Consider the following 27,944-nt stretch of genomic DNA (forward strand, 5'->3'; position numbering starts at 1 on the left):
GGGGTAAAAGCGCTTTCCTCTGAGGTGTGCCAAGAACCCCGTGAGCAGAGCAAGCACGAAATAAATGTGAGCTCCACCGTCCTTTTCCTTCCCTGTCCTGTCTGCGTTTCTCCCCTTCCCCAGCCCACCCCGTCCAGAGCTTCTGATGTACTATAGTGTGAAAAATTAATGTTTCTGGTTTCCCAAGTTTTGTTTCTTGCTTTTTACCTTCCAAATCAGGCATAGCTTACAGGAACCAAAGCAATCCCGACGAGCAAGGAGAAGCGAGGGAAGGAATCGGAGAACAAGCGAAGCAGAAGTGACAATGTGATGTTTTGTGCTCGACAGCTGTCCCAGGGGTGGGAGGTGGGCGAGGGCGAGCCTGGCCGCTGTGGCCCCTTAGTGCCGGGGACCATGGCCGGCCATCAGGTTGACCAAACGGGAGGGGCTGTGTGGGTACCAGCAGCGGGGGGCGGCACCCAGCGGCTGACAGTCCCAGGGTTCAGGGCTGCTGTCTGTTCAGGCCTGAGGGTTCACAGACCTCCCCCCCAGCGGCGTGGAGTGTCACCTTGCCCTCAGTGATTCCGTATGTCAGGGAAGCCAGACCAGAAAACGTCGGAGGAAATGCCCTCTGGATGCTGAGGATTGTCCCGTAAGACTATATTCTATGGGGGCGCCTGGGTGGCTCAGTCAGTTAAGCGTCTGCCTTCGGCTCACTCCAGTCATGATCTTTCAGCCCATGAGTTCAAGCCCCGCATCGGGCTCTGTGCTGAGAGCTTGGAACCTGCTTGGGATTCTCTCTCTGCTCTCTCTGCCCCTACTCTGCGTGTGCTCTCTTTCTTTCAAAATTAATAAATAACCTTAAAGAAGAAGAAGAAGAAGAAGAAGAAGAAGAAGAAGAAGAAGAAGAAGAAGAAGAAGAAGAAATTAGAACTTTTATTGGTGGGCGGTTTCTGTGAGGCTGGACTTAGGCTAGTTTATTAAGAGTTCTGTTTTGTTCGTATTTGTTTTCAACAAATGCACACCGTTCTCCCTCCTGCACGAGCTCTTTGGCGTCCAAAGGGGGAAGCTGATTCTGGCTTTTCTTACTTCTCCACACACCCCCCCCCCCCGCCTCGCCCCACCCTCCCCACCACTGCCTAGGGAGGACCCTGAACTTTGGCTTAAGAGTTCAGAGTATGCGTTCTGGGGACAAACCCAGAACCTTGGCCGGGCACCGCTTAGGTGATAGTCTCGGGCAAGGTACTGAACCTCTGCACGGCACTGCCTGTCACCTGCCCCCAGAGCCAAAATCACCAGGGACTCCCCTACCCCCTGTAGCTAGGTCTTGAACATATGGGCAGCCCTGGTCAGTGAGAGGCAAGGGAATCCACTGAGGTCTCTGGGAAATATTGCCTCGCCTTACTTTTTTTTTTTTTTAATTTTTTTACATCTATTTTTGAGAGACGGAGAGAGACAGAGCACGAGCAAGGGAGGGGCAGAGAGAGAGGGAGACACAGAATCCGAAGCAGGCTCCAGGCTCCGAGCTGTCAGGGCAGAGCCCAACACGGGGCTCGAACTCACAAACCGCAAGATCGTGACCTAAGCCGCAGTAAGAGGCTCAACCGACTGAGCCACCCAGGAGCCCCAGCCTCACCTTACTTTTTAAGGGAGAAATGGAGGAGGAGGAGAAGGAAGAAAGAGCAAGAGGGAGAGGAGATGGAAACCCTTGCCTGTTACTCCTGCTGCCTTTGAACACAGATGGGTGAGGAGGTGAGGCTTGGGCCTCTGCCACCATCTCGTGATAAAATGGAAAAGCCGAGAAAACCTCAAGAGGCTGCTGGCCAGAGCGCGGGCGTCACTGTGTTGATGTGCCCCCAGATTCCACACCAGATTCCTGTGATTTCAGTCACTCGTAGCTGGGTGCTGTTCCGTGTGGCCGGATGCATGGCATGCACACCCTTCCCAAGCCCTCATATGCACAGCCACAAGGTAGAGAGGAACAGTACTGGCCCCGGGACGGCATAGCTCATGTAAAGTGTGCGGCAATGTGCACTGCACGAAGGATGTCCCCAGAAGGCACTCCCTCTTCTAAGCCCAGGCGTCGAGCCCCCCCCCACCCCCAACATTTCTGGAAGGCTCCCTGAAGCCCAGCCCGGTTGCCAAGGCAGCCACCCCGGGGCCAGGATTCAGAGGGAGGCTCACTGGCCCAGAACACCATCCGGGGAGAGCTCCTGCCCAGCGACCCAGGGAGGTGGGGGAACAAAGCATGAGGTCTTGGGAAGGGAGAGAAAATGTCAGGGAAGTGAGCCAGAGGGCTGCGAACATCTGACCCCTCCAGAAAGTGCTGCTGAGGCGAAATGCCAGTCGGGCTTCGCTTTCAGCCCCTGATTGCATTAATAAGATAATGATGAGTCATTTTGCTCTGCATCCAAAGAGTGAAGCAAATTACCTGTGTCTATATTGCTTAATGACGGCGGCACTAACAGGACCTTTGCAGCCCGCTGGACCGAAGTTGACCTATTGCAGGAGGCACGCTCGTGCCCATGGGTTTGCCACTTGACTGAAGCCATCCATCAGGCGGGGAGTGCACCCCTACCACGCGCTCCCCATTAGCCCCTGTCCTCCGCCACACTGCCCCCACCTCCCTAACGGGCTCTGGCTTTCTTAACCTGGTGATCCCAATACCATTAGCTATTTCCCGGACGCGAACCACTGGGCCCCCGTTAGCCAACGTTCAGGCATCACCTTCAGGTGGGAAGTTTCCACTTTGGCTACATTTCCCCAGACAAGCGTTCATCCGAGCCAGAGTCCTGGACCCCCTCTCCCCACCGGCAGGAAATGCCCTTGCCTCCTGTGGCCTTCGGAGCAGAAGGTGATGAAGAGATTGGGACACAGCCAACCACGAGAATCTTTCAAAGGCCAGAGAGGCTCTTCCGGGTTTTTTCATCATTTCAGGGTCCATAGACTTTTTTGTTTCATTTCCTTTAATTAAGATATTATTTCCATACAGTGGAGTTGACCCTTTTAGAAAGTGGAATGCTCTGGGAGTTGTAACAAATGCATACTCTGACAGCACTATTGCATACAAGATGCAGAACAGCTCCATCGCCCCAGAAAGTTCCTTCGTGCCCTCTGCGGTCAACTTTTTCTCCCTCTCCCAACCTCTGGCCACCACTAACCTGTTGTTGTTATTTTTTTTTTAAGTTTGTTTATTTGAGAGAGACAGAGGGAGCATGAGAGAGAGCAGGGGAGGGACAGAGAGAGAGGGCGAGAGAGAATCCCAAGCAGGCTCCGCACTGTCAATGCAGAGCCTGATGCAAGGCTCAGTCTCATGAACCGTAAGATCATGACCTGAGCCAAAATCAAGAGTTGGATGCTTAACAGACTGAGCCACCCAGGCGCCCCAACCTGGTTCTTTTTCCCCCAATGGTTTGGTCTTTTCCAACAGGTCACATTCACTGAGTAGTGTTGAATCTAGTTTCCTTTGCTTAGTAAACTGTATTTCAGATGCATCCATGGGGCTATGTGTACAATAATTGACTCTCTTTTACTGCCCAGTAGCTTCCACTGTGTGGGTGGAGCAGGGGCGGCTTGTAGGGTCCATAGGTGTTGAATGGGCACTTACCTACCCTGAGCCAAACACCTGACATCTGTTATTTCACTTAATCCTCAGGAAAAAACCAAAGGCAGGCACCACGATCTCCATTTAGAGATGAGAACATAGGACCACAGGGCTAGAAAGAGGTGAGGGTAGTCTGGATACCATAGATGGGGCTGTCCAATCCACCTTCTGTCCATTTCTCGAATGAGCAATTCTGGAGTCCCTCCTGGAGGTGGGGCGGTGTACGGGGTGGGGTGCAATGCAGAACCACACACGGTCCTGCGCCCGGACACTTAGTGTCCAGGATCGCCCTTCTGCCTGCCTTGCGGGGCGAGTGCTTCGAACTCTTGCACCTGATGCTTCAATGCCCCATTTCGTGGGTGCGTGGCCCTGGAAGAATGGCCCTCCGGGATGTGTAGGGAGAAAAGATTCATCCATAAGACGCTGGGGAACCACTAGCAGGAAGCAGAAAGAAGAGGCCATCAGAGATGTGTTTTCCTGGCACGTTTGTGCTCTTGAAACAATGAAATTGCAGGTTTCACTAGAGACATGGCAGCCAGTGCCTGCGAGTAAATATAGTTATCCCCACGGCTTGCCGCCCTCCGATGCCCACTCTCCATCGTTTGTACTTAGGCGGGAAAAACAGAGAAAGGAAGGGAGGGGTGGGGCGTTGGAGAGGGGGCTGCAGTCCCAGCTCCACTGACTAGGATTTGCTGCCACCCCCTCCCTGTTACCTTCCATACCCCCGTCCTCACCCCTGCTCCAGGCAGCACTGCCCTGAGCCTGCTATCCCAACTCCCAGGCTCCCATTATCAGCCATGAATATACCCAGGGAAATCCCGGGGCAACACACCGTATAAGCAACTATTTGCCAGTTTCTATATCCCCAGGGGGACACGCAAGAGTGGCCCAAGGCCCTGAGGCTCTGCTTAGGGACTTGGGCTCTTGGGGTCTGCCTAGCTTTCTCTGAGTAATGACTACCCTCTCCACACTATGCTTCTTGGCCTGAGCCATCAGAGTGTACCCCAAAATGGAGAATTCGGGGCTACAGGTCTCCAGATCATTTCCTCCTGGGATCCCAGGCAGCAGGTTCACCGGACTTCACTCCACAGGAAAGCGCCCTTAGACATATTCGTTCTCTCCACCTCCAGCATAGACCTAGTTGAATAAAAAGCATCAGAGCAATATTTAATGACAGATGGGAGGGAGGAAAGGAGAGGGGAATAGAGGGAGGGAGGGAAAGAAGGTTGCAGAAAGCCAATCTCAGTTTCTTATTTAGCCAAGAAAAATGTGCATCGCTCCAACGTGGTGAAGAGTGGAAATATTGGAATCAAACACTAGGTTGGATCCCTATTCTATACTTGTGAGCTTCACTGTACTTTTCTGAGACCTGGTTTCCTCTCTCCAGATCTTGGAGGAGGGTGGCAGGAGATCATTTAAAAGACAGCCAGCGTATGGCCCACGAGAGCAGCCCATTCAAAAGTGTTGGTGACGACTACGGCTTTGGGTTTCCAGAAAGCTCTTCTGAGCAGGCCTTGGTGCAAGCCGGCCTGCACACAGCGTGTGCCTCCAGAACATGTGTTTCCAAGATTTCTCCCAGAACCGGGCCCTGTGTGTCTATATTCAGTGTCTGCCCTGCTTGTGAGCGGGAGGCCAGGGCGGATGGGAGTGTGCGGGGTTTGTGAGAGCCCATGGTCCCCCCCCGGAGCCGGCGCTCGAGGAGGGTAGAGAAGGACTTTATTAAAATGGATGTCAGAGCTCTGGTCAGGCCTCATCCAGCAGCTAACGCTAAATTATTAAACACTGGCAAGGACGCCGGGGGCTTTCTCACTTGCTGACAGATGGCTTTCCACCGAATCTCTGTGCATCTTCTTGATGTAATATCAACAGGGCGTTGAGCACAGCCTGGGGGAGGCAGCACTGGAGAGAAAACCCCACTGCAGACCCCCATGTTCGTGGAGAAACCCCCCCAAGATGGAGATGGTCTGCCTTGTCCCTTCAAGCACCTATCCTGATGCACCCACCTGGGTCTGAGCTCCAATTTCCCCCTCACCCGGGGGCTCCCTGAGTCCAACAGGGCCACCAGACCTGCTCACAGCATCAACTGTAATAATTAATGTTGCATGAGGGCCTACTCTGTGCTCGGGATTTCACATGCATTGCTTTATTTAATCTTCCCACTGGTCCTCGGCGAGACCAATGCTATTAATATCCTTTTATAAATGAGCAAACGAGACTCAGAGCGGTTAACAGCACCGTGTTGAACACTTGCTATGTGACAAAGCCAGGGCGGAGATCTTGTCCTCTGACGTCAACAGCCCTGCTTTTAGCCTCCCGGATCACGGTCTGCAGGCTCCGGAGGCCCACGCTGGCTCCCCTTGGCCTGCCCCGCCCCCAGATTTCCAGGCTCGTTAGCATGCAGGGACTCACCCATGGGGACTCAAAATGCCATGGCCCTCCCTGGAGACCCAAGAGAAGGACACAGAGGTGGGAAAGAAAACTAGCCCTCCCGTCTAGACGGCCCCCCCTCAGGAAGGCGGGACCCCAAGAATGGAAAAGGTCTGTTGCCAGAACCCAAGACATGCGCCCTCTGCCCCTGTGCCCTGCTCCTGAAGTGGTGCCCAGCCCGCCCCTTGTCATTACTATTTACTGTAATCACTGCATTTTATTGAGCAGTTACTCTCTGGCAGACATTAGGGTAAAGTTATTTAAGTCACTTCTCTAAGATTTGTCATAAGGAACGTAGGGCCAGTGAAGCGATCTGAATATGGCCGATTTTTAGGCCCCTCCGACTCAGGGGCTTGTGCAGAGCCAGGATTTTATCGACTTTGCAACTGAACAGAACCATCTAAGGATGGAAATCCCAGGCAGCGGCCGATTCCCACTCTTCCTAGAGCCCCCAAGCACCTGTGTCTCAGGAAGAATGACGTGTGTCCAGGATCCCCAGCCTGACAAGACCTCCCACCCTGGAAGGAGGCGTGTGCCATGTGCTCAACAGTCTCCCCGGGATGTCTTGCTCTAGCCACAAGGTCTCAGGAGGGTCCTTGCACTGAATCCGGTTTCTCAGTGAGGACAAGGCCACCCCCCAGGGTACCTGCCAGATGATGCTGTGCCCGCCCTGGCCTGGCTCCCCAGGGCCTGATCGTGAAGATCCATCCCTCCATGGAACTTTCCGGCTCTAGAGAACCCCGGCCCAGAATCCTTGCGAACTTGCACGTGCTCCCCTCCATCTGGTCCTCTCAGTGGACGCTCACATCCCATCTGAGCAGAACACATCTAAGCCAGGCCTTTGCCCCCGGCAAGGAGGGTGAGACTTTCTGGAAGGTTCACCCTCCAGCTTCTTCCTTTCCTCTCCTCACACCTGCTCACGGTCACTCCCGGAATGAATTATTTTTAACAGATGCCCCCTGCCCTTCCAAACCCCCAAGGGGGAGAAACCCGTAAGGCAGCTGTTTATTAACGGTACTCGGTGTCATTAACAGCCAGGCATGTGGTAAAATATAGATTAAAGCGGGGAAGGCAGGAATCACGCTGCCATTTGTCCTGTTCCGAATGTCATTATGCGTTCCATCGCGGCATATTACCGAGATGATTAGTGGCATCAAATGACTTCTGAAAAATGATTATGTGCCATTAAAAGCATTAGTCTGTCTGAAACCAGCACAAACAAATGGCCGTGCAAGAATGAGTCATTAGCTGGGGAGGCTGGGTGATGTGACAGAGAGCTGCCCGTGCGCCAGGCAATTAGCACGGCCAACAGGTTGGGGAGGCAGGCCGCCGAGCCTGGAGCCCATGCCCGGCTGTGGGAGCCTCGGGCCCCGAGGACAGCAGGGCGCCTGTGGGAGTCCAGCATCTCCTGGGGAAGCCTGGGCGGCTGGGTTTGCTTAGAAGGGCCTGCCTTCCCCACGGCTGCAGTAGAAAGGCCACGGCCAGGCCCGGGATGATGGCGAAGCGCGGCTGATGGTCTCCGAGGCTGCAGGAGGCCAGACTGGGGGAGAGACAGAGAGGCGGGAGCGACACAGTCACAGAGGTGTGAGCGTGTGGGTGAAACTCCACAGCAGAGGCCCCCCCCGGGGGGAATCTTTTAATTGACACCAGCAAAAAAAAAAAAAAAAAAAAAAAAGGCTCATGGAATCACCGTGTAATTTACAATGACAAGAACATATAGAGAAGCTATAATTTGAGAGATTAAAAAGCATTTCTTGAACGTATACCAATAAAATGGCTTTGATGTGACAGCAAAAGAAAGAAAGAACAAGTGAAAAGGGGTGGTCTTTATCTGTTTTTCCAGAAGAGCCCAGCCCCAACCAGTCCTTAGGGGGAGCCAATGGCATTCGTGTTGAGTTGCGCTTATCGGAGACAAAGACTTGGTTTTGAGGAGATGTCAGGTGCGGTTCCCCTGTTTCCCCGCCCCTTCCATCACGACAAGTGTCCAGGCCTGTTCTGTGGGGGTCGTATTCCTGGGGTGGCCACCTCAAAGCTGGCTGGGCACATTCTGGGCACCGCTAACTCACCTGGGTCCCTGCGGCCGCTGCATAATCCCACGCGGGCCTCCCTCACCAGGGCTGTCGCGGGGCCCTGGTGTGACCCCAGTTACAGGGACTCAAGTGTCTTCGGCTATTCCTGGTGGAGAAGTCTGGACGCAGGGCCATGGTGCTACCCTGTGGACTTTCGTTTTCTCATTTTGAAGAGTCTGTAGAGATTGTCAGGGGCCAACGTCCAGCTGTGTAGGCCTGTGGTTCTCCACCCAGCTTTGAGAATCTTCTGGGAAGCTTTTAAAAACCAGTGATGCCCGGGCCCTGCCCCTCCAGGGTGAAGAAACGATGATGTAGCCCACCCACTGCCTGTTACAAATAAAGAAACCGAGGCTCACAGAGGGGCAGTGCCCAGCGCAGGGTCAGAGAGCTGCTCAGGGTAACAACCAGGCCAGGAGCCAAATGCCTCCGAAAAGCAGGCTCCCAACCGTCCTGTCTTTCCTCTCTCTTGAATCCCCAAAGCTGCTCCTACCTGCTATTCCAAGGCCGATTGCAGCAAAGCCCTGAACCCGGCGGCTGTCAGTGCTGATTGACACCTGTCACAACCTTGCTTGCACTGCACACCTTTGAGGCCCAGCCCCTCGACAGCCTTCATCTGCCTTTGCTGCTGCCTTTCCATTTCCAGAGCCAGAAGCATCTACCGCCTCAAAAAAGTGGCCGATTTCCAAAAGCCCTTCACCTCTCTTCCCTCCAGGCCTCACTAGGGACGCGCAGCTCATTCTGGAGAAGCCGTCGTGCTGTGCTGTTTTTCATCTTTATCGAACTTGGCTTTGTGGTTCTTGTTGCCGGGGGAGGGGGGCCTGTGCTGGCAGTTCGGAAGTGCTGAGCTCAAATTGTCTTTCCCACTCCTTACCTTATTCTATTAGAAAAACATGAAACCTCTTTCCTCCACTTCTTTGTTTTCTTTTCTCTCTCTTTCTCGCTAAGACGGAGAGCAACGTGATATTTGATGACGACTGTGTTTGTGTCTTGCTTACAACAGGTCGTGAATGTCTGTGAGGTTAGTCCGCTCAAGACCAAGCCCAGCGTCTACAGATTAAAAGCAGCCATTCGTCTCAGCCCTGCTTCTGGGGCTGTTTGCCCTCTATCGACCCCTTCCTGACACTCAGAGGAATTGGTAAGACTCCTAATGGCCTAGAAGCTCTTCAAGATGTCTCACATCAGTCTCTCCCACTGCTGCTCAGTCTTTCTGCGTCACACCAGTTCCCATCCTGTCTGCAGAGGTTAAGGACACACAGGAAGACCACAGATAGTCTCTCTCTTCCAGCAACAGCCAGCCACAGGCAGCCTTAAACTTGGTTGGGACAGCAATCTCAAGCCCTGCTGTTCTGGGACGTGCTGAAATGGTACCTGGGATGCCCAGCAGGTTCAAAGCACTCCATACGCATGTTGACATTCTCCCCTTGTTTATAGAACTTTCTCCGGAAAAGACAGAGAATGTGGGTGGACTCCATCCAAAAGATCTGATTGAAGCACCTCTCCATTCAGGATCTGCAGTGGTTCGCAAAGTCTAGGGGATGCCAGAAGCACCTACTGAGTGGAGGGTCCTAGTTCCGAGCCACATGGGCCTTTCAACATGGGCAGTTTGATGCATCAAAGTGTGCAAAGAGGCAATAGAGTCTACAAATAAGACAGAAGTAATAATCTCTTGGAACCTGATCACAGAAGTGGCATCCCACCATATTAGAGGCAAGCAGCTGTGCCCACGCTCAAAGTGGGGTGGCGGTGGGGGGATTCCACAGGGAACAGCAGGAGGTAGGGAACATTGGGCGCCATCTTGAGTCTGCCCTTCACAAGATTATTTATATCTGTGCTTCCAGGGAACAGCAGTGTGAGGCAGGGAAGGAGGAGAGCCAATTCAAGGATGTGCTCCGTGTTGAGCTGGGCCGCAAGGACAGGCGCCCAGAGCTCAAGCTTACAGGGCTCAGGAGATTGTTTGTCCCAAGAAACACAAGGGAAAAGCATTGACCATTGGTTCCAGCTCCCCCCGGCCTCAGCTCCTCCATGCTTCCAAGCTGTAGGTGTGTGATTCCTGAGCAGGCCCCTCTGACATCTCATATGGTGCCATCAGAAAGCCAAGAGCAGGATCAAGAGTGGCCTGGATGGGCCAGGGGACAGGCACTGACAGGGCCAGCTAAGGGCCACACAGAACGGACAGCCACAGCAGTGGCTAAAGAAGGAGGGCCAGAGAGGAGCACAATGATGTGCATGGCGTGTCTGATACAAACCTCTCCCCGTAACATGTGTGTCTACACAGGCCTCTGCCGGGGTGGGGGGGAGGGGGTTGGACAGAAGCCACGACATCACCATGAGTTCGAAGAGACCTAACACAATGGCGCCACATCCAAATTCAGTATTTTCTCCCACCCACAGAACGCTCTTCCACTGACCATTCTCCTCCTGGACCCTCGGCTTCACCTCAAAGTTGACCAACCCCCATGGGTTCTCTGTTCTCCTTTGCAACCCAGGCCTAACATGCAGGACCAGCCACAAAGCTCGGGAGCCCAGCGCAGAGTGGAAATGAGGGACCCCTTCTGAGCACGGGGCCTGGTATGACTACCATGAAGCCAGCACTGCCTGAAGGTCTGCAACTTCAGGCCCTGCTCCAGTCCCTCTCCCTCTTGGTCCTGAAGCTCTCGACATCCGTGGCTGCCCTTTTCCTCTCAGCCTCCCCAGGTCCTGCTCAAAGAGTCTTCTATGCATCTGTGCTCCTGAAAGAGGGAACTTCATCCAGGATCTTGCAGATCGCCCATCCGTCTTACTGCAGACATTGCTCGCCACGACTGTCTTCCTGAAGCACTGGCCTAAGTCCTCCCTGGGAGGAGCAGAGGGGTGGGTCCACAGAGTCGGAGTGTGCAGTGTGCAACCTGCATAGCTGTAAGCAGCAGCCTCGAGTCAAAGGAGGACTTGCCCAGGAACCAAAATTAGGGGTCCAGGAAGGTCTTCAGGCAGAGTTTATGTGCCCAGGACTAGTAACAAGAAGTGACCCTCAGATATCATATCACTTACTATACCCCAATCCCTGGTTAAGTTTTTTGCACATATTAAATAATCGATTTCTTTCTCACAACTTTGAAAGAGTTACTTGTGTTATTCCCATTTTACAGAAGAGGCCCTGAGGCAGAGAAACCTGTCCAGGGCCACAGGGTCAGCAGAAGAGCTGTGATTTGAGCCCAATCGGTCTGTCTCTCAAGTCCATTTCCATAACCACTACACCACACTGAGAGTGACAGCTTCAGCTACCAGGGGATCAGGCAGGTGTAAAATTTTGAAAGCCTGACTGTGTTATGCATTGTTTGCAGTTTGAAGAGGAAGGCTTACATTTCATGGCCAGTATTTATTTCCTTTACTTTTTGCTGAAATTCCTTTGGGAAATTCTAGCCTAGATCAAAAAAGGGGGGGAAAGGCAAAGGGAGATAGATAGGTAGGGTGGGTGGATATCTAGATAGATGGGTGAATGGATGGATAGATGGTGGGTAGATGGATGGATAGATGGGTGGATGGTGCATAGATGGTGAATGGGGTGGATGGGTGGGTGGATGGATGGGTGAGTGGATGGGTAGATGGTGGATGGAGGGGTGAATGGTAGGTGGATGAATGGGTGAATTGAAGGGTAGATGGTGGGCAGATGGTGGGTGAGTGGGTGGGTGGATGGATAGGTGGGTGTAGTGGATGGGTGAGTGAATGGGTGCATGATGAGTGGGTAGATTGCAGGTGGGTAGATGGGTGAGTAAATGGATGGCTGGTGGGTGGGTGGATGGATGGATAGATGGGTGGATGGATGGTGGGTGGGTGGATAGATGGATAGATGGGTGGATGGATGGTGGGTAGGTGGGTGGATGGGTGGATGGGTGGGTGGTGAATGAGTGAGTGAATGGGTGGATGGTGGGTGGGTAGATGGATGGATAGATGGGTAGAGGGATGGTGGGTGGGTGGATGGATGGATGGGTGGGTGGTGAATGGGTGGATGGTGGGTGGGTGGATGGATGGATGGATGGGTGGAGGGAGGGATGGTGGGTGGGTGGATAGATGGTGGGTGGGTGGATGGATGGATAGATGGGTGGAGGGATGGTGGGTGGGTGGGTGGATGGATGGATGGGTGGAGGGATGGTGGTGGGTGGGTGGATGGACAGATGGGTGGATGGATGGTGGGTGGGTGGGTGGATGGATTGATGGGTGGATGGATGGTGGGTGGGTGGGTGGATGGATGGGTGGGTGGGTTGTGAATGGGTGGATGGTGGGTGGGTGGATGGATGGATGGGTGGGTGGAGGGATGGTGGGTGGGTGGATGGATCATGGGTGGGTGGATGGATGGATAGATGGGTGGAAGGATGGGTGGGTGGATGGTGGGTGGAGGGCTGAATGGTAGGTAAATGGATGGGTGAATTGAAGGGTGGAAGGTGGGCAGGTGGTGGGTAACTGGATGGTGGATAGATGGGTGGTGGATGAGTAGGTGGGTGGATGGATAGATGGACAGAGATAGAAGGGCATAAATGTCCGAAACTGAGGCTATAAAGAAAGGGAAAGGAATGGGGAAAGGGTGAACCCCTAGGCCAAGCTTGGTGGTCACTATAGAGAATAAAAGATAGAAGGACCCCCCCCCCCCAACTAAGGTCAGTCAAAATCCTATTTCATTTCCAAGGCCCAACAGAACTGTTGAGTGCCCAGGAGACCTCCCCCTTGAAACTGACATGGAATCTACCTAAACAGGAGACTGGGAGGCTGTTTTTTTCCAGAAGAGAGTGTATGCCAGGCCTGGCACCCTCCTAAGAGGTCATCCTGACCCAATGAGAACAGCAGTGTTGCTGGGGGACAGCCAGCCTGTAAGGTCTCACTTCCAGAAGCAGCATCTGTCAGGTTGCCATGGGTTCAGGAGTCCTAGCTGACATGGAGTGGTTGCCTTGGGGACGTTGGAAGAGGCAGCCCTTCTGGCCAGCCTAGGTAAGCAAAGGAAAATTCTCCGGGGAGCCTAAGAGGAAAACCACCAGGCCACGTGGAGCGGGCCATACAGTCACTCATACTGCTGTTTCTTTTGTCTATTGGGGGGTGCTCTGTCTCCACCAGCTTCCACCAGCTCAATGGCAAGGATAATGGGGTGAGGGGAGCCCTGTCTGATCCAGCAACTTGGGTTTGAGTCACTGGAGCCTGCATGGAGGACTCAGGTAAACGGAGAGTCACAGCATCATGAGCTTGGGTATGAGTGGGGAGGTCCGTGGCCAGCTATATCCTTGAGACAAGAAGGACAGCCACCTCCTCCTGCCTCTGGTGATCTCTTCGGTCGTGTATCCTGTGGTTGATAAAGTCCACGGTCGTTTTCCCGGGCCATCATTTGTCATTTCCACCTGTGGTAAGTCACAATCTGTTTTTCTCCAATTGGTCAAGACTCAAAGCCCTCTCCCGACACACCCTACTGGCCCCTGACCCCACACTCTTTGCAGGATCACCCTTGCCACCCTTGCCCATCCCTCCTCAACTGGCCGAGGTGACTCTCCTGGCCTCCAGCTAGCTTCCCAGAAGCTACTTTGGACAAGTGCAAACCGAGGATGATGGGGACAAGGGGCATTGGGGTTCCTTTCCGTCTAGCATGCCAATAAGCTGTCTGATCAGTTTGGATGTGGTCACACCCAGCCTATAGTGGGGCAGGAGCAAGATGCACTCGGAAACACAGAGGAGAAAGTCCATCTCGGGTCAAAGCCAAGGAAAGCGAAAGCTAGGAATGCAGTCGCAGTTGGGGATAAAACTGGGGGACGGGGAGCAATGTGTTCAGTACAGAGGCCCTCGTGGCCCCGTGCTCTGTGCGAGAGCAGTTCACCACTTACCACCTGACACAGTGTGGTCTTCCTCTTAGCAGACAGACTCATGTTCATGACAGCATCCGGGATTTCTTCAGGCCAAGCTATTGTGGGGGGAGGGAGCCACACAGCTGGGGGACAAGCTGACAGGTGCAGCATGGAGGACGCTGTCCCCAAAGCCACAGGTTCACATCTGCCCGCAAAACGCAGCCTCCCCTGGAAACAAGCAGACATGCCTGCGTTCCCGCCTCTCTCTGGCACCGCCATGACCACCCCCTTCTACGTACTGACAAGTCCAAACCTCGTCTCCATGTCAATGTACTTCCCCAAGTACTGGATGCCAAGGCCACAGCTGTCCCCCACGCTGACTGCACTTTGGGTGGGATGTGCCTGCTAACATTTACGGGGGCTCTCAGTGCACCGGTCATGTGTGGCTTTGCTCAGAGAAGTCTCCCCTCCTCCTCTCCTCTCTGGTTGCAGCCACACGAGCCTTAGAGAACGCATGGTGCCTCTTGTCCCTCTCCCTACATTCCATGCCTGTGATGCCACTTGGCTGTTGTTGATGCATGACCAGGGCCATCTGTAACACCAGCAATAACCCCAACCCCATGCTTGCAACAGCTCCCTGTCACTGCACATCTCCTATGTGCCCAGAAGTGGGCCGGCTGCTTTCCATACCTTTCTTGGAAAATCTCAAAGCATGGCCTGGAGTATGTAGTGTTTCCCATCTTACAGACGAGAAAACTAAGGCCTGGATGAAGGTCACACCGCTAGGAGACCGGACCACGGTAATTATTTTGCGGTCTGCTTAGTGACCTTTCCTATCGTCAGACGTGTTAAAGGATAGCTTTCCCTGAAAGGCAAGATCGTGACTCTCGTACTTGAACACGTGTTAAAGATTTTATTTGGTTTAATATTAGTGATGGAACCAGGCGGATATTACAGCTAATCCAAAGGAGAAGGAGAAGTCTAAAAGGCATAAATTTATACACAGCAAAGGAAAGTGGATGTGAATTTACAAAGGCTGCAACGGACTCGTTCCTTAAAGAAGAGGGAAATCAATTGAACCACTGGACAGAATTTATTTGCATGTCTATAGACAAGAGTTATTTTACTTTGCTATCAGTTATCTACAACTTACGGAGCCATAAAACAGCTCAAAGACACCAAAAGGCTAGAATCCAATGGCCTGCAAGGGTGTGCTCTGAACTGCCTGGTTTTCCATCTGCGACACCCGGTGACCTTTTGGGCTCATTCCAAATTTCCTTACAGGGACAAGTACTCTAACCAGATCTAGACAATCTTAGTACCTCACTCTGCCTGATCATAGCGGCTGATATCAGGATTGGGCAGTCAGAATCCTTCCTGGGGATGGACTGGTTCACAGGCTCAGAAAGGAAGATGATCTCAGATGATCTGGTCGAGCTAAGGCTGCGGGCCATGAGGAGGAAAAGAATCTGGAAGAGGAACCCTGATTCCCAACTGGACTAAGCACCCACCACATGCTGGGCACTGTTCCACACGCTTTCTATGTAGTGAGGAGAATTTAATAAACGTACGAGGAAGGTTCTATCGTCATTCCACTTCATGGATGAGGAGAAGTGCAGAGATGCTAAAGGCCTTGCCCCAAGTCATGTTGCTAGTAAGTGGCCATCAGGTGCAAACACGGGCAGATTCCTGAGTCATTGCTCCAAGCTCTGTGCTATCCTGCCTTACAAAGTAACCTGGAAAAGGGGCGCCAGGGTGGCTCAGTCGGTTAAGCAACTGACTTTGGCTCAGGTCATGATCTCACAGTTTGTGGGTTCGAGCTCTGCATGGGGCTCTGTGCTGACAGCTCAGAGGCTGGAGCCTACTTTGGATTCTGTCTCTCTCTCTCTCTCTCTCTCTCTCTCTCTCTGTCCCTCTCCTGTTCGAGCTCTGTCTCTGTCTCTGAAAAATGAATAAATGTTAAAAAAAATAAAAATAAAAAATAAAGTAACCTGGAAAGGAAAGCAGAGATACATAATGACAGGTGATGACAGAGGACAAAATTACAGATGGGACAGAAGGCCTTCCAACCCCAAACATGCTGGAGACTTTAGGGGCTTCTAGAATACTCTGGAAGATTCTACAGCCTTTCCTCTCTAGGATTCCTTGAGCAACCCCAGTATCCCTTCCAACCACCAAAGTCAATATTGCCACCCAGTTTTTGCTGAAACTCCTTCAAGTTGTACTTTTTTCCATGAACAGTCTTGACTTACACAGCCATTAGGTGACAGAACTGAGTTTCGAACCCTCACTTGCTTAAAATGTATAGCTGTGTCTCTACATTTCTTCGCCTGCAAATGGGACTATTATCATACTCATCCCACTGGGTTATTGTCAGGATTAAGTACATCAATCCATGGAGAGCTCTGAAAAGAATGCCTGGCACCTAAAGGCACTCAACACAAGTTAGTTTTATTATCAGCTCCATTTTGCAAACGGATACACTGAGACAAAAGGTGTTATGAACTTGGCCTAAGGTCATGCAAAGGTCATGCACTTACCACCATTTTTTGGCAAATGACAGAGCCACCAGCTGAACCCAGGCAGTGATCAGAGCCTGTGTGCTTCACCTGGACCCCGGAGAGGCCCTGGAGAAGTCATCTGGCCCTTCTTGCTGCCTTGAGCTGATCTGGCCCCTTCTGGTAGCCTGGGCCAAAGCACCATGGCAGGAGGGCTCCTGAGCCTGAGCTGGCTCCTCTCCCAGCCCTCGTGCTAGAGCTGAAAGAACCACAGGCCACTGGGGCCTTCCAGCACTGCAGCAGCCAGGTGGGCAGAGCAGAGGGTCATCAGCTCCCATCTGGGGTGTTCTACAAATAGACCCACTCCCATCAGCCTACCCAAGTTCCCCGGAAGCACCTGTCCTGCTAAGGCTGCCTCCACCTCTTCTCCCTACTGTTTCCACTGTATGGAAGCATAAATCCAGTTAATGTGTCCAAAAAAGAAAAATCAAAATGTCAGATCTGCAGAGATGGTTCAATTGAAGGAATATTGATTGTCACAGAGAATATTCTCACTTTATTCACCTACTTAGTCTGCTCCCCTAGGCACATATGAATTCATCAAATATTGTCACAGCACATAATAATGCTCATTCCCGACATTGTTGTGACTGCTCAGGCTTCGGTCCTGCTCACGATGCCTGTCCCAGTTGGGGTGATGGCAGGGGGTGAGAGGAGGGACACAAGGGCAATGCCAAAGCATCACGTCATGGCATTTTCCCCCAGACAAGGTGCTTTCCCATATAGTGTCTGCTCTGATCTTCAACACAACCATGTGAGAAGGTCTTGAAGGATATAGGCATTCCCATTTTCCAGATGGGATCAAGATGTTTAAGCAACTCATCCAAGGCCCTGCTTCCAGCAAACTAGAATTTGAACCTTGGTTTTCAGACTCCAAATTCAGGGCCCCTTCCGCTCCACCCTGGACTTTGCTGCAGATGGCGGCCCTGTTCCAGCCAGAATTGGAGCTGGGTGGTGTTCTCTCAGCTTCCGCCCTGTTCAGTTGCCCCATGGATTATGCACACATTGTTTGTTCATCCCTGGACATAGACTCAAGGAGATGATCCCTGGCCTTCAGTGGATCTCCATATCAACATGGAGAAGTAGATAAAATGTCTGGAGACTAACATGTTGAAACTATCAGAACAATGGACACCACTATCCACCATGGAGACTTGAGCCCTGACTGTGGGAAGTGGTTTATCAAGATGACACTGGCACAAAGTTAGGGCCAGAGAACCCTGGGAAAGTAGCACAAAACTCCTGAGGAGCATCTTGGCCCGTTGTGACCCAATTGCTGAAGAACTGACTGGAAAGAGGGGTCAGGTGGCCAAGCCCTGGAGTACACCTACACATAAATTACAGGGTATCTCCAGACACCTTTGAGGAAAACACAGCCTTAGGGTGTTTAGACCAGCATTTCCAAAAGTATGTCCTGAGGAACTGGCCTTCTGCAGCTCTGAAAAATTTTTGTTGTTGAATATGTTTGAGAAGCTCTGAGCTAATCAAAATTAAAGAGATTATTTAGATGTAAAGTTTGTCAAATCCTTTATCATTTCGATGACGGTGATAATGGTTGTGGTGATAATGATGGTGGTGGTGATGATGAGGATGGTGATGATGATGGTAGTGATACAATAATCGTCATCCATGGAGACTACAGCCCAATGCACCCAGCACCATACATGTACTAACACATTTCAGCCTCATGTTGGTGCTGTTGTTACCCCTGTGTTACAGCTGGGTAAACCAAGATGCAGAGAGTAAGTGACCTGCCCAGGGTCAAGAATTCTTGGGTGGTGGGACAAGATGAGAACACTGGAATCCCCAGGATGGGTGACATAACTAGAAGAGGTGTGTGTGGAATGCAATACTTCCCAAAGTTTGGTGGCTGTGAATCTACCCCTTTGTTTCTTCCCAGAGCATCTGCTAGGACTCAGGCTCTATGGAACTTTTGAGAACTCTGGTTTAAACAGTTGCCCTGACTAGCTAGCTCCAGTATTTCTTGAGCCCCCTTCAATGTACACTTGGAAGCAAGTGCAGGTTGATAAGGTTTCTCAATAGCTACTCTTATTCTTGTTCCTGGACTGCAGCTGGACTGCAGCTGGTCTGAATCCAAAAGTGGGAACTCCTGGAAAAATCCAGACATGCTAGCTGGGCTGAGCCCTTCTTCCTTGGCCACCTTGAAGCAGGTAGCTGAGAAAAGCAGATAGCCTTCACTGTCTGCTTCCTCACCACCACCCTTGGCTGAATACTTGTTCTGGAACTTCCCAACCACATGCAAAAAGGAACTTTCCAGGGGTTAGACTCAGCCCAGAGGAATAAAGATGCTAATCACTTTGGGCAGCTATCCCTCTCTCTCCACCTGGGTCTCAGCCACACCCACCCACAATTTCTGGCTTGATTTAACATCTTGGCTGGCATCCTCAACAGGTGCACAAAGTGGGGACTTCATTCCCAGGAGTCTTTGCCAAAAGCTCCCATTGCCTCAGAGGGAGGGGGAGAATATGGCCTCAGTAGAATATCAATAAGAAGCTATGGTGAGAAGACATAGTTGGCCAGAGCTGGTGATGGGGTAATTAATTCTACTTAAGAAAAATGTTACTAATAATTAAATGTACTAATTAAGAAAAATTGGATCAGCTGTTGTTGGTGTAACACAAAAGCTGCAGCTTTGCTGACACATTTCTTGGGTAGCTTCCGGCTGGGACTAAATGCAGCAGACACTGTTGGAGCCCAAGAGAAGCCAGAGGAGATGTGATCTGGAGAGGCCTTCATGGAAGGAAGCAGCACACTTGGGAGGGTCTGGTAAGGTGACAGGTCCAAGAGGAGACGCTAAAGTAAGATAGACCCTGGTGGGCAGTTCAGTCATGGGAGAAGGGACACAGGGAGAGGCAGATCAGAGGTCAGACAGGGCAAGGTATCTGATGGCCAGTAGGTGGGTCTTCAGTGGTTAGAACTCAGGTCAGGTGAGCAACGTCATAGAAAGATGCAGAACTAGGGGCTGCTGGGTGGCTCAGTTCATTGAGTGTCCAACTTTTGATTTGGGCTCAGGTCATGATCTCACAGTTTGTGGGATCAAGCCCCACATTGAGCTCTATGCTGACAGTGCTGAGCCTACTTGAGATTCTTTCTCCCTCTCTCTGTCCCTCCCCTGCTCACATGCATTCTATCTCTCTCTCTCTCTCTCTCCCAAAATAAATAAACATTTTTTTAATGTTTTGGAGTTAGATAAAGGTACTGACTGTCCAACATTGGGAATGTACTTAATGATACACTTTAAAATGGTTACTTTTAACCATTGAGAATTTTACCTCAATTATTTAAAAAAAAAAAAAAAAAGTGGTTGCCTAAGATCTAGGCAGGACAGGAAGCCAGTGAGGATGCCCAAAAGTAGGAAAATAGGATCTGTCCCTTCTGAAAATATACACCAAATAAATTTTTTTGGAAAGGCCCGGCTTCCTACTTCACCTGTCAAGTGAGTGCAATGTTAGTGAGCTTTGTTAACTGGAGAACTCTGTATAAACGCAAGCACTGTTACTGAAGCACTATATCTGATCTCGTTGGTATTCCACTGGACAAGCCAGCTCAGGGGTTCTAAACACAGTGGTCCAAAATAGCCATTGTTATTTAGGATGATGTAAATTAATAATGAAGCAGCTCTTCCCTGTTTTCTGGGTGCTCAGCACTGTAAAACATACCTTACATGCACCCAATCAGTTAATCCTCTCAGTAACCCTGTGAGATCGTAGGATCAGAACTGGTTTCCAAATGAGAAACAAAATCCTGAAAAGTTAAATCGTTTGCTGTATGAGTTATCTGCTGCTGGGTAACAATTCATCCCCAAAACTTAGCAGCTTAAAAGCACAGTTACTATCTCACAGTTTCTGTGTGTCAAGAGTCCATGCCTGGCTCATCTGGGCCTCTATTCAGGGCTGCCATCAAGGTGTTGGCCAGAGCTGGGGTCTCATCTGAAGGCTTGAGTGGAGAAAGATCCAAGTCCAAGCTCACGTAGCTGCCGGCAGGATTCAGTTCCTCGAGGGTTGTTGAACTGAGGTCTCAGCTGCGAGCTGGCTATTGGCTGGAGGTCAGTTCCTTGCCAGGTGAGCCTCTCCAACAAGCCAGTTTCCTTCATCAAAGCACGGAAGCCAGAAGGCAATGGAATGTGCTAACAACACAAATGGCAATCTTATAAAGCCTGATCACAGAAGCGACGTTCCTTTACCTTTGCTCTATTCTGTTGGGTAGAAGCCCACACTCGAAGGGTGGTGGCGGTGTGGATTTATACAAGCACATGAATATCAGGAGGTGGGGATCATGGAGTGTGTGTGCTGGGGAGGACACCTGCCAAAGGTTTGCAGATAGTAGAGCTGAGCCACATAGGCCTTGGGGTTTTGAACAGGCTCAGTTTCACACCTACACTGCATATTCTCCATGTTCTTCAAGGGTGTACAGGGGGTGGAAGGAAGCAAGGAGGGAGAGACAGAGACAGAGACAGACAAATAGACAGACACAGATGTTTTTTATAGAAAAAAGGCTGTGCTGAACTCTTTCTGGCCAGGCCTCCCTGATGAGGCTGGTCTTCCAGGATGCAGCCCAGAGCTAGGGCTGCCCTCAATATTAATGGTGTCCTCATTAGAGTCATGTGCAATGCTGCATTTTAATTGCCTAGCAGAGCCCTGAGCACCTGAAGAGAAGGCTTTCCACATCCTTCTCGTCATGACTATTAATAGGCTGGGAACATTCAGGCCTCCTAAAGCCCTGTGTTGGCAACCCCCTTCCCAACACTGGTAGTTCAAGTCTTCTTTATACCAGCCCCATAGCTCTGCTGTGACCAAGGGCAGCACCTGCTCTGTCCCTGAGGCTGGTGCCTGCTACCTGGGTCTTCTGAGCATCTGGGAGCCGGGGAGGAAGGATTCAATCTATCACCATCAGATCTGCTCAAGGAAGGACCTCATTGTACCCCTCATATTCCTGGCAGCCAGCACAGTGCCCAGCAGGTGGATGTGAAATGAATCAGTGGGTCATCTGTGCAGATGTAATGGGACACCCGTGAAGCCAGGTGTGAGCGGTGAGGCGCCATCTCCACGCACTTCTTGTTTCCCTTCAGTTCTTGAATGAATGGCGCTATTGACCTTCTTGTGCTCCAGAGACATCACTGTACAAAATACGACCTCCCAGGAATCCCCCAGCTCGGGCTGGCAGAACTACTACCGTACCTCTGTGTATCTCCAGCCCTGGCAGCCAGGGGAGAAGTGAGTACCTGTGCTGTTTCTCCCCCACTCCTTTCTCTTGCAATCGCCAGTCCTTAAAACATAAAAGCCTTTGGGCCACCCACTTCCAGCCATGAAGTGGGGCCATTGCTCCTCAACCTTGCTTCTAAATAAGACTCTGGGCTGGGCGTGGGTGACACTGCATTCCCTCCTACAGCAGTGGATCCACAGCGAGTTCTCTGACTTCTTTCTCACTAACACGGAGATGAAAACGAATTTAATATCAGGCAGGGCATCCCCTACTACATACATATCAGTGACTGTCACCCGCTCTGGACCTGCAAGACACCTGGGTAACAACTAGTATAAACAGGCAGCCTGAGAGTTGATGCCAAATGAGTGGTCTAGAAGCCCCCCTTCACTTTCATGGCCTCTGTAGGTTTTAGACTGCCTGGCAAAGATCGTATTCTTATTTGCAAGACTGAATTAAATCCTGGAGGACGTGTTAGCCAAAGGCCATGGAGACCTCTTGACTCCTACTAACAGGAGCAGGGGCAACTGCTGGCCATGAGAGCCTTGACCAAGCAGTGCTAAGACCAGCCCCACCCACCATCTGCCCTCCCTCCCCATCACATGCCTCCCTTTCCTTCCTTCTCTCCCCAGCTGCCTCCTCCTGCCTCCTTAGGCCGGGCTTTGCTGTGCTGGGAGCAAAAGCTTTATTGAATTTTTGCAAGTACTTTGCATGGCGTCTGATTTACAATTCATAACCTGGATTATACTGCAAGTTCTGCCTTCCGGGGTCGGTGTAATTTAGATCTCGGAAATATTTGCCATGCTTTCAATTCCCCTGACATCTGAGGGATTGGAAATGGATTCCACCCTGGAGCTTTACAATTTGGAAGGGGAAGAGGGGGTGAAGCACAAAATGGGGTGGTGGCGTTGAGGGGTGGGCAGCATAGAGTGAAAACTGAGAGGTGAGAAGAGAAAGTTAAACATGAACAGGAGGGAATGGTGACATAAATGAGAAAGAGGGAGCAGGGAAGGTGTGACTATCTCCTGAACACATTGCCTCCCCATGGCACCACTATGACCTGGAATGTAGGGCCCAGATGCCAAGGGCCGGTGGAGAAAAATGCTACCTGGGGAAGCAGCTTGGCATTATGGAATAGTCCAGGCTGAAGCAAAACTGTCCCTCTTCTGATCTGCCTCTGTCCCTGGCTTGCTGCAAGAGGGGAAAATCTCCCCAACTACTTTACTTTTAATGATTTTGTTGAGATATAATTCACATACCATACAGTTCACCCATTTAAAATGAATAACTCGGGGTTCCTGGGTGGCTCAGTTAAGTGTCGGCCTTCAGCTCAGGTCATGATCTCGCAGTCTGTGGGTTCAAGCCCCGCGTCGGGCTCTGTGCTGACAGCTCAGAGCCTGGAGCCTGCTTCGGATTCTGTGTCTCCCTCTCTCTCTGCCCCTCCCCAGCTTGCACTCTGTCTCTCTCTCCCTCTCAAAAATAAATAAACATTTAAAGAAAATCTTTTAATAAATAAATAAAAATAAAGTGAACAACTCAATGGTTTTTAGTTTATACACAGGGTTGTGTACTATCACCCCAGTCAATTCTAGAATATTTTCATTATCCTGAAAAGAAACCCTGTACCCCTTAGCCAGTACCCTCTGAATTCATTTTCTGGAGCTGCGGTAACAAATTACCACACCCTTAGTGGATTAAAATGACAGGAATTTATTCTTTCCCAGTTGTGGAGTCGAGTCTAAAACCGAGGAGATGCAAGGGCCGCGTTCTGTACAAAAGCTTTACATGGGGATCTTCCCTTGACACTTTCACCTTCTAGAGGTTCCAGGTGTTCCTTGGCTGGTGGCCACGTCACTTCAGTCTCTGCCCCCATCTCCGTGTGATCTCCTCCAGATGTCTGGGTTTGGGATCTCCCTCTGCCTTTCTCTTATAAGGACACATGTCACTGAATTTACGTCTTGCCCAAAATCTAGGATGATCTTGAGATCTTCAATTACATCTGCAAAGACCCCTTCTTCCTAATAAGGTCGTATTCACAGGCTCTGGGTTTAGAATACGGACGTATGTTTTTAGGGCCACCATTCAACCCACTGTACCCCCCTGGTGCCCCCAGGTCCCCCAGCCCCTGGCAACCACTAATATACTTTCTGTCTCTACACATTTGCCTATTCTGAACATTTCGTGTAAATGGAATCATACAATATGTGGTCTTTTGTGATTGGCTTCTTTCACTTGGTATATTTTCAAAGTTCATTCATGTTCTAGTACCTATCAGTACTTCATCTCTTTTCATATCCATTGTATGGATATACCACATCTTTCTATCCATTCATCCAGTGATGGACATATGGGCTGTTTACAATTTTTGATTATTCTGAATAATGCTGCTATGAAAGTTCATGTCCTCTTTTATTATCAGCAAAGCAGAATCTCACATCTGCCTCCCCCAAATCCCATGGCTGTGGTGTCCGTGATAGGCAATTTCTAAAATGGCTCCCAATGATTCCCATCTGCTACTATTCATGCCGTGTGTAAAATCCTCACCTTAAATGAGAGTTGCACTCAGTGGCCTGTGTCTAAAGAATGGGATACGACAGAGATGGCACTTCAAAGATTCGGTGGTAAAATACTGTGACTTCCACCTTGCTCTCATTCTCTTCTTGTTTGCTCACTTTTTCATTATAATAAGGGAAACTGTCAGATCATGAGTTGTCCCATGGAGAGGTCCACAAGGCAAAGAACTGAGGGAGGCCTCTGGCCAAGATACAGTAAAGGCCTGAGACCTGCTGACTATCATGAGTGAGCCTGGACGTGACTCTTTCCCCAGCCAAGACTTCAGATGAGACCGCAGCCCCAGATAATAGTTTTGATTGCAGCCTTGTGAGAGCTCCTGAGCCTAGGGCCCAGCTGAGCTACACCAGGATTCCTGACCCATGAGCTGTGAGATAATAATATATGTATATGTTGTTTCTAGTCACTAAGTTTTATTGTAATGTGTTATGTAGCAAGAGACAATACAGTGAGGATAGAAGAAAAGGTAAGTTTGGGAGACTCTGGGCTTCTGGAACAATGGTGAGCCAGGGATGAAGTTATTGGGAATGAGTTCTTGAACCAGAAAAGCTGGTGTTTGTAGGGTTGTGGCTGTGGATATCCCAGCCCCAAATCCCATAAAATGATTTGACTTTCTTCTTTTGGGTGGAGAAGTGTTGAGCTAATCAGAGTGGAAAACTCAGGTATAAAATACCCTCTTCTGCCTCTGAGTCTCTGTAGTACTGAAGGTATGGAAATGGAGAAGGGGCAGTGAGTAGCTCCAGACTGGCTCAGAAGCACCACACAGAGTTGGTTCAAGGAACCAAAGATCTGGGCTCCTAGGACACTGCTGTCTCTAATGCAGTAGATTTCCCAAAGGGCACAGAGAGGGTATTGTCTAACCCAGAAAGTACCACTAAGAGGGCTAAGAGGGTAAATACCAGAGGACAAGAAAACATCAAGGTCTAATGAAGAGATCAAACTGTGGAAGATTATATTCCAGAAATGGCTGCAATAATATCTCCTCCTACATAGTCTTCCTGCAATGTGATTTGGTCTCTCCCCCATCAAGATGAAGGGTCCCTTTCCCTTGAACCTAAGCAGACCTAAGTGTCTCCCTCAATCCGTAGAGTATGGCAAGAATGATGCTCTGTGACTTCCAAGGCTACGTCAAAAAAAAGGCAACAGAGCTTCCATGTGGTTACCTGTTTCTTGAGATGCTTGCTCTTGGAACCCAGCCGCAATGTTGTGAGGAAGCCCAGGCCACATGGAGAGGTCACGTACCGGTGTCCCAACAGACAGCTCCAGCTAAGGTCTCAGCCAATAGTCTGCATCAATCACCAGACATGAGAGAGTGAGGAGGTCTTTAAGATGATTCCAACCACCTTCTGACTGAAACCACATGAAAGAACCCAAGTGAGAACTGACTGGCTAACCCCAAAACCATGAGAGATAGGAAGAATAAATGATAATTGTTTTGTATCACTAAGTTTGGGGTTATTTGTCACACACCTATAGATAATCTGAACCAAAAAAAGATGCTTTAATCATGAAGATGATACCTAGACAGTAAAGATAGACAATAGACAGATGGATGACAGGCGTCCAATGAACATTTACTATGTACCAGATACTAGACCAAGTGGTTTATTGACATCAGATTCTCATAATAATCTTATGAGGTTGATATTCTTATCCTTAACCACTTACCTGGGGTCACACAGCTAGGATGGAGCAGGTCCCCCAGACTCCAAGCCCATGCCCACTGCAGGGTGGGGAGCACAGGTGAGGAAGGGAGGGTGAGGGAGTTAAGGATGAAAAGTGACAGAAGTTCCAGGCCTTATGAACTCAAGAAGAATTTAACCACTCACTGAACCAGTCTGACCTCTTTTCTGAATGCCTCACTTTAAGATTTTTGTCTGGAGCACACCTTGTCCCTTACTCTTCTCCTGGAGACTGGAGGAGAACCTACCTCTTGACCGAAAAATGAAGAACCTCAGAGAGAAGGCTGCCAAGGACTCTGTTGTGCCATCTTCTGTTCTGGAAAAAAGGTGGCCAAAATAAGAAAAGTAGTTTTCTGTTGTTGTGACCATGATGATGGTGGTGATGGTCATGGTGGGAGTTAAAATTCGTGGACTTTCTTTGTAGAAAAGGGAGGCCTTTGGCCAGAATCATGCCAAGCCCTCTTTTCTAAAGCAAATCCAACAAAATGATATGGGTATGACATGTGACATCTTTAGAACATAGGTGGTTATAGAAGTCCCTCCCAAACCCATCCAAGCAGCCAAGAATCCTAGAGCCACCGACACTCGCCACTCCTACGTGGCTATTCTAAACTTGGTCCATTGTGGCTCAGGGGTCATTTATGATCCTAACTGAATAGCTCAATGCAGAAAGAGAGTCCTTGTAAGTTTAACACAGCATCCCCAAGGCTCAGCATAGTGCCTGGCTTATGTTAGGCCCTTGATATACATTCATGAGTAAAACAAACCTTCAGCAACCCGCAGTCTTACTGGGGACCAGGGATATCCATGACTGGATTCCCAAGACCTCACCAGAGCTCTCAGAAGGGGTGGTTGAGGATGGGAGTTGGGCACATGGGCCTCCCCTGGGACAGAGATGGCCTCAAGGTCCTTGGAACCACAGAAGAAACTGTTTCACCATCACATTATTCAAAGACAGATGAAGGTTGATGGCCGACTAGGCCTTTTGTGTGACCTGGAAGAAGATGTGTTTTGGGAGAATATACCACCGTAAGAAGAAATAGCTAATGTTTCTGGCAGCTTGCGATGTGCCATTTTAAAAATTCACATGAATTTACTTATTTGATCCTCAAAATGACCCCATGACATATGTGACATCATTACCATCATCAACATCATCATTTTATGGAATAAAACTGAAGCTGCATAGAAAGGATCACAAGTTGTCTGAAGTTCCATGGCTATTTACTGGGTGGTAGAACCAGGACAAAACCCCAGACGGTCTAGTCCTAACCACGCTCCCTGAGTGCTCCCTGTGGGCTCCCCTGCCCTGCATTTAACACCTTCCAAGAGTTGTGGCCTCACCACCAACGCCAGCCCCATGCGGTGGGTGGACAGTCAGGGTCCTGGCACTCCCTAAAATACTGATGGAAAAGAGTCAAATGAAGGGACCATTGCAGAGGTGAAGCAAGGCTGAGGGGCCCAGGGAATAGGGTGAGTGGACACCAGGGCCCAGAAGGGAGGGAAGCCATTGCACGCCCAGCGCTGAGGACACAAAGGAGAACTTGGGAGTGGAGGTGACCATGGAGAAAGTGACGGTGGTAGTTAAAGCCAAGCCACACCCTGGCAGGGAAAGAGCTGGGGAGCCCAAGTCCTACCTGCTCTGGCCACCTTTGGAGCTCCCGGTAGTGCCACAAGCCAGCAAGCCAGAGGCCGCCTCCCGGGCCAGGCAGAGAAGAGGTGGGGGGAGGGGGAGGGAAAGTGGGGAGTGGTCTGGAGGGCAAACAGAAGGCTTCCAGCACAGGAGAGCTTAAGTTGAGGCCACAGGAGTCTCAGCCACTCACCCAAGGTCGCCAGCCCGAAGGCGGCAGGTGGCGGAGCCACGTTGACTCAACTCCAGAATTCTTTCCACGGCTGCCTGTGTGGCCTGGGTCACAGCAAGGAAGGTTTCGGTGTGTGCACATTGGTGTAAACGATCATCAACAAGGCTGCCAGCAGCCTCTGCAGTGTTTTTGTAATGGGATTTTAATTCGCTCCCCCCATCGCCCCGCTGA

The 27,944-nt window shown here is 50.6% G+C and overlaps 2 long non-coding RNA genes across 4 annotated transcripts; one reads left to right on the plus strand and one right to left on the minus strand.

Annotated features, from left to right (window-relative positions):
- The first annotated feature begins 211 nt into the window (after positions 1 to 211).
- LOC147574518 (uncharacterized) lies at positions 212 to 11,167 on the plus strand. Of its 2 annotated transcripts, none has more exons than XR_015243749.1 (3): positions 212 to 306; positions 9,080 to 9,214; positions 10,471 to 11,167. It is a non-coding gene; the product is annotated as an uncharacterized LOC147574518 (long non-coding RNA). The 2 variants fall into 2 exon arrangements; XR_015243750.1 differs by having other exon boundaries at positions 10,566 to 11,167.
- Positions 11,168 to 23,348: 12,181 nt separating this feature from the next.
- LOC147574519 (uncharacterized) lies at positions 23,349 to 27,030 on the minus strand. 2 transcript variants are annotated; one of them, XR_015243751.1, is made up of 4 exons: positions 26,743 to 27,030; positions 26,160 to 26,222; positions 25,393 to 25,579; positions 23,349 to 23,584 (listed from the first exon to the last, which is right to left on the minus strand). It is a non-coding gene; the product is annotated as an uncharacterized LOC147574519 (long non-coding RNA). The 2 variants fall into 2 exon arrangements; XR_015243752.1 differs by having other exon boundaries at positions 25,393 to 25,515; positions 26,743 to 27,019.
- Positions 27,031 to 27,944: the final 914 nt, after the last annotated feature.

The sequence above is a fragment of the Puma concolor genome, chromosome E1 (assembly GCF_028749965.1).
Source record: "Puma concolor isolate L17-30 chromosome E1, mPumCon1.1.hap2, whole genome shotgun sequence".
Lineage (NCBI taxonomy): Eukaryota > Metazoa > Chordata > Mammalia > Carnivora > Felidae > Puma > Puma concolor.